Below are 7416 nucleotides of genomic sequence, written 5' to 3' on the forward strand. Positions count from 1 at the left end.
GCTGCATGGCAAAGTCAGTATAGTTAATTGTAGCATTCACTATTTCAAGTTTTTAAATGATCTCATTCCAAAAAAATACGTGATGGATATGTTAATTAGCTTTATATCGGCATTTCACAGTGTGTATATTTCTCAAAACTTAACATTGTACTCCATAAACATTCACAATTAGTTTGTCAATTACAAAAACAAATTTAAATTTTACAAAGTAAAAAGCTAGAAGCTTATGGACTTCATCATATATCATATACAAACTATGCCTATGTTTCTTGCCTTTTAAAACAGCCTTATTGTTCACTCAGAAAGTTAATAAAAGTAGCCTAGAAGCTGAATCTGACCAGCCACTATTTTTTGTACAACTCATGAATTTGGAACCATCTTAGGTTTTTAATGGCTATAAAAAATAAAAAACAAACCAAAGTTTGGTGACATGAAAATTCTATTAAATTCAGATTTTATTGTTCATAAACAGAGTTTTATTGAAACAGACACAATCATTCTTTGTGTATGACTGATTTTACACTAGAGTGAGCAGTAGCAGCAGAGACTGTAAGTGCATGAAGAATTAAATATGTACCTGGCCCTTTACAGACTAGACCTTCAGCCACACCAGTGCTTCTCAAAATTTAATGTAGAGTAACTATTTGGGGAAATTTCTGAAAAAAGCAGTCTTGTCTTCCTCCTCTGCTGGTCATGCTCTACTTAGTGAACCATCAAACTCTCTTTAATATACTAGCTTATATTTCCATTTCTCTTTTGGGTCATAATTAGAAATTCCTAACTGGTTTCTACACATATGCCTTTCTTAATCTTTTACTTTGCCACCTAAGTACTCCTTTTAGACCATGAATTTGACAATCATTCCTATGCATAAAATCTTTACAAGGTACTTTATCACTTTCAAAATGAAATGCAAGTTCTACAGCAAGGCTAACATATAGCCATTTAGGATCAACTAGCTCCTAGCCTCATCTGTTTTAAACTCCATAAACATTAAAATCATTATACTTTCTACAATTCAAACAATTCCTGGTACAGCCCCTGTCACAGGATTATATTTGCACATGTTATTTTTGCAGCGAATGCTAACTGAATATATGAACAAATGTGACTCAAAAGAAAAGCAGATTAATTACCTGAATACTAACACCTCACTAGGGACCAACGATTCATTTTTAACCTTAATACATATGAATTTGGAACATTTTCTTCAAAATATATCATTTAAAGTGTAGATAAAAGGTGTAAGAAAAGAAACACAGGAAGGCAGGCTATTAGAAATCTCCTAAGCATCCAAAACAGGAACTGAGAGTGAGACAGAATGGAATGGCATACTATGAAATGTTGCAAGCAATTTATTCTGAAATGCTACTATTTTACACTACTATCGCAGTCAGAAAAGAACTGGCTCAGACGTCCTTGCTGTGAAAAGCCCACAGAACAGACAGCCTCTACCTTAAAGGCTCATCGCAGGCTACAAGCACAGGTGCTGTCCCCTGAATGACTAAGCAGACAGAGCCAGAGGTCCTAGACTCTGGGCATTCTTATCCCATACAGGATTCCAGAATTGGTTGATCTGCCCATGGGTGTTCCCTGTTGGGATGGTCAAGACCCTGGGGAACTGTATTGCTCTATGAGGTTCTTCCTTCCCAGTCTTTTCTTTTCTTACTTTTTCTTTTCATAGATGGAAGAATGTCTTAGTTACTTTTCTCATTGCTGAGGCAAAATACATGACCACCAAAGTTAAGGAGGAAGGTTTATTTGGCTCACAGTGGGTAGAAGTTTCAGTGCATAGTTTGCTGGCTCCAAGACAGGGTGGAATGGCAGAGGAGAAATAGTCCATGGCAGGCAGAAGGTAGAAAAGAGTGAAACAGCAAAGAAGCAGCAACAAGGAACAATAACAACTTTCTTTCTCTCCCTTATATGCCATACAGGATACCCTCCCTTATGGTGGCTAGCACTCACACTCAGGGTGGGTCTTATCATTATCCACACTCAGGACTATTCCAAACCAATTAGTAGACTAATTGATCACAGACACCCTTGAGCACAGGTACACACACTTAATTCCAGCATCATACACTGTAGATCCAGTCACTTCTGAAAAGCCTCACCAAAGACAGCATGAGATTTTGTAGGTACATCTAGACACAAGCTATAACGTTCAACCCTGGACATCCAAAAACACAAACACATCCCTTTATGCAAAAGGCGTTTAGTCCATTTCCAAGAGTAGTCAAAGTCCTAATACCTTAAGCATTGCTGAAAAGTCCAACTCTATTCTGCTCTGAAATTTGAGGGATACTCTTAAGTGTGAGCACTTATACAAATGAACAGGAAGTTAAATACTTCCAACAGACATTTGTTCAGGATAAACATTCCTATTCCAAATAGGGGTGATGGAAAGGAATGGGACCAAAGCAGTCCAAAATCCAGCAGGGTAAACATTTAGTCCCGTAGTTCCATGTCCAGCATCTGAGGCAATCTGTGGCAAGATGTGAACACCAAAACACTTTGGTGGCTCTGCCCCCAAAAGTACTACAGATGGTTGTAGCTCCTAAAGCTTCTCTCTTTGGTTGACTTAGCTCATTTCTTGCAGCTTTGCTCAGACAATCCATATTTCTGGCTTCTCCAACCTACTGGGTTCCCCACTGCACCTTTGGCTTTACACAGCTTCATACAGTGCCCTCTCAGGAGAACACTGCCTAACCTCATAGGTCTTCTTCTGAAATCTGGGTAGAAATCACACTGACCCCACAACTGTTACATTCTGCATGCACCCAAAACCAGCACCACATTGATGGTGACAAGGTCTGCTGCTATCTATACTAGTAGCCAGGCTTCCTTCTCTCCTGAATGTTATGGGTTGAATGCCTGGATCACTGAACACTCTGAACACAGTCCCGAGGAACAAATTCTCCAGGCCACAGCCATTCTGGAACACAGTGCTCTGGGACTGTTTTCTTAAAGCAAAGTCTTTCAAATTTGCAACCTTGAGGCTTCAGAGGCTTGAGTCTTACTATTTCCTGTGATGTCCTGAGGCCATCTTTTCCATTGACCTGTTCCTTCTCAGCAACCAAGTTCTCCTCTGCTGTATCTGTGCAGCCCATCAGTTTACTGGGGCTTCCTTTATGGCCTCAGTATTTTAAATCATTCTGTTGGCCTCTTTGCTCTTGATTCTCAACATATATCTGCCTAAAAAGCCCCCTACAGCAGCTATTCCACTGACTCAACATTAGATTGTGTCTAAATTTCTGCTGTAGTATTAATTAGTCCACTGCTCTTTATTTCAATCTCGGGACAAGTCTCTGAACACAAGTAAAATGGAAACAAACTTTCTGCCAAGGCATAACACACATGGTCTGGAGTCCAACACCTATTGCAGACCTTCACCTCAACAGAAAATCCCTGAGACTGGTATTTACCGGCAGCATTTCTATCTATTTTCATCTTTTGAGCCCTGACCAGAATCTCCCATTGAGTACAGTTTGCGTAAATCCAGGGTTGCTTCTTCAGCAATATCCAAACATTTCCACACTCTCCCACAGCCCAGTTCTAAAGATTCTTGAACCACAAGTATAGTCACAGCAAGGATTGCACTTCTCTGCTACCATAATCTGTCTTAGTTACTTTTTTTATTGCTGAGACAAAATATCCAAGTCAAAGTTAAAGGAGGAAAGTTTTTTTTGGCTGACAATATGTAGAGGTTTCAGTCCTCTGTTGTCTGGCTCCAGGATGGAGACAGGTGGCTTGTTGGAGGGGCATCCCAGAGGACAAAGAGTTCACTGAGGGCAGAAGGCAGAATACCACTGGAGTAGCAACAAAGCAGCAGCAACTCTCTTCCTGTCCCTTATATTCTATCCAGGCTGTATTCCCTTAAGGTGGCTAGCACTCACACAGCATGGCCTTCTCATTACCCACATGCAGAGCTATATGAAAACAATCAATAGATTAACTTAGTAATTACACACTCTTGATCTTAGGATCACACACTTAATTCGAGCATCACATGCTGTATATCCAGGTACCTCTGAAAAGCCCTACCTATGACAGCATGAGGTTTTGGAAGGAATATCAAGACAAAAGCCATAACAACAGACATACATCTGGATTTGAGGCTCTCTTTGTCTATCCCTGCCCTATCTATCTGTGAACTTCTCAGGTCTTTCCCCATAGAATTCTTGCATATTCAATTTCATTTTACTATCTGCTTCCCAGAGGAGCTGACCATACCTATTTTTTTGACTATAAATCTGTAACATATTTGCAAAAATTGCTTAGCCCAGTATTTCAAGAATGTTCCATAAACACATAATAATAAGACAATCTCACACTATTCATTTGGTATATTGTAACAATTCATAGAGGTTTGAAATTTGTCATTTTGTTTAGGCAATTTATAAAAGAAAGCTCAATGAAACTGAGAGGAAAATATATGGGAAAGAATTCCCTGTTTCTTTTTCTGTCAGATATGGACTTTAGGACTTCTGTATAGTTTCCTCCAGCTCTAAATATATATGAACATTAGAGACTAAAACCCATAACCAAATTATATCATTTCTGTTAGTGAAATCAGTAAACATTTGAATGCATAATATGGATGTACTCTATAGTTGTCTTATAATTTAATGTGGCATATTGCTAAGCATTGATAACTGTTGCATTTCTTAGAAATTCAGTTTGAATTTATTTTACTATAAACCAATTATTCTCACTATTCCTAGTCACTTTCCATTTTAATTCATCAGACGTATATTGAGCGTGGGTTTTGTCCCCATAAAGAAGAGTGGTTACAATTATGTGCTCATTTTAGTTAGCTGAAATGCCTAGATTCATACTTGTGTGCTATGTAACATAAATGGTTTCCTTGAAGATTAAATAAGTTAATATAACTAAAATATTTAAAACAATGAGAGACATGTAGTGAATTCTGAATAAACATCTTGTTTTATTTTATGATCTGGAGTACAAAATATGCAAAAGTACTCTATTCCCTATGAAATTCTATATTTCAGTACACAAAATTTTCATATATATTGTACCTTTGACAGGCTGCTTTAACACACCATAATAAAAGGGTCCAAAAGATTCAAATTGGTGTGCATTCTTTAAAAACAATGAAAAGGAGGTGTGAGGCACTTACAAATCCTAATTTAACTGTCCCTGGGGTGTATTTTCTTGGATAGTAATATTGAATGGAATTCTCTAATTATGATGCTCAACTTTTTCACTGATTTTTATATTTTTTGTCATTTACTTTTTGGATTTTAAAATCATAAAAACTAACAAAACAACAATGAAGACAAAATCAAAACAACACAAAAATGGCAAAAACAATACATGACTTCAAAACAAAATGATAGGAATTAACAATGGTTGTTGCTACATTACATACTGTTATCTTCAACCAAGTTGCTCAGTCCACCAGACATAAGAATGTAAGACTGATCAATCAAAGACAGTAACATTTTAAAGACTTCTATCCCATGAGTACACCACGCTTATCTCCTGGTGACCAGCCACCTTCCACCATATGGAGATACTGGAAGGGGGCCCTTGCCAAACAATGGTGCCTGACCTTGGACTTTCTACTTTCCTTCCTTGAGACAAATAAATTCCTTTTCCTTAAAAATTACCCACTTTCAGGTACACTGTGCTGACACCAGAAAATAGACCAAGCCATACGCATACATGCATGCACACAGACATATATAATCTCACCCTCTCCACCTGGTACTTCCAATACTAGGTAATATTTTATGCACTTTGCAAGCATCAAATAATTTAATCATCATCAACTTATAAATCTACATGAGTTACACATATGATCTCCAATTTCCAAGTAGGGAAATTGATGCATAGAACATTGCATTGACTTGTTAAATTCATTCTAATACAGGCACATCAGCTGCAAATCCCTCACTTTTATCTCTTACATTATATCTTGCTTACTTGGCCACAAACCACAAACCCTGGATTCAGTTTTTGCTCACTGTAAGTTTCTGTGTGTGTGTGCGCGTGCACCTGCGCATGCACATGTGTGCTGTTACAGATCAAACCCAAGGCCTCACACATGTTAAGCAAATACTCTTATCTCTAAATTATACTTCCAACATCTAAATTCTTCTTTTCTTAGATTCCCTCATACTGATACCTTATTAGAAGCCCATGCACAATTATTACCTCAGAAATATCTGCAGGAACTCTAGATTTACATTAAAATTTTGGAATTTGTTGTTTATTTTGTAAATTCACCTAACAGCTAACATGGAGTGCTGGTTAGTGTCATATATTACTAGATGGATATTCTAAATCTGCATCAACATTGTAAATACTTACCTAATGGTAATTTGACTTTATCTTCTTCAAGATACCTAATTCCTACCACAGAATATTATAAATATTTATTTTACCTACTTAAGTTATTTGGCATCTTTCACACTATATCAAATACAGTTGCTCTGTATTTGATCCACTCATGACTCAAATATCCCTTTATTAGTTTGAAAAATTCAATTTGTAATTGTTTTGGAAGAATAAAACTTTGCAATACTTAAACACTGCAGAATGACTTAGAAATACTAATGTCAAGCTGCAATTAAGTCTTGTCAAGTCATTTAATTTTTAAAATTTATTTTAGATCTTTCATGAGATTTTATGCTTCATTTTTAATATTTTCAGTGTGGCTTCTCCATGGTCACTTCATCATAAGAGGGTTAGGAGCAGTCGTTAAATGTAGATTTATGTGTTTGAGATAGGCAGGTCTCTATTTTTTACGTTTCTGCTGTAAACTAGTAACTTCCAAGAACTTTGCAATCTTGCAGAAGTTATAATTCATTGCCATAACCTAATTGACAAAATAATTTTTCAATATTACTTCAGAAGAATAATTCATTATTCCTAACTGACAAAAAGTATGCCATAACATATTCACTCCATCATATTGAGAAAGAGTTTTTATCATTTTTGGTCAATCCTGAATGTTCAAACTGGGTAAGAAATTTGGGCATAAAATATACTCACACCAATAGTAATGTGATTTAATGTTAGGAAAAAGCATTTTAAAATAGAGAACTTAAATGCTTGAGAAAAAAGGCAGATTAGAACTGTCAAGGGATTACTGAGTTTTTCTTCAAGAGAGTGTGGGTATTGCTGGACCTGGCCAAGACAATCTGATTCTAAAGGGTGCACATCTTTTATCTTATTCTGAGGCTGTTCTGGAGCTATGAACTTCAGTGTAGAAACCTGTTAGTGATATGTAAATTGCTCATATATCTATATATAGATATAGATATATATACATATAGATATATTCACAGAAATATGTATGTATATGCATGTATGGATCTCATCAAAATTTGTCTTAATCACTTATGTCTCCTCTTCAATAAATTAAATAAAATATTTAATCTGAAT

At 36.4% G+C, this 7416-nt stretch overlaps 1 protein-coding gene across 2 annotated transcripts in view; it reads right to left on the minus strand.

The window, feature by feature from the left end:
* Epha3 (EPH receptor A3) overlaps window positions 1-7416 on the minus strand; it is a 365230-nt gene that overhangs the window by 67825 nt on the left and 289989 nt on the right. The window lies entirely within an intron of this gene.

The sequence above is a fragment of the Chinchilla lanigera genome, unplaced genomic scaffold, assembly GCF_000276665.1.
Source record: "Chinchilla lanigera isolate Chin_1 unplaced genomic scaffold, ChiLan1.0 scaffold00006, whole genome shotgun sequence".
In the NCBI taxonomy this organism is placed as follows: domain Eukaryota; kingdom Metazoa; phylum Chordata; class Mammalia; order Rodentia; family Chinchillidae; genus Chinchilla; species Chinchilla lanigera.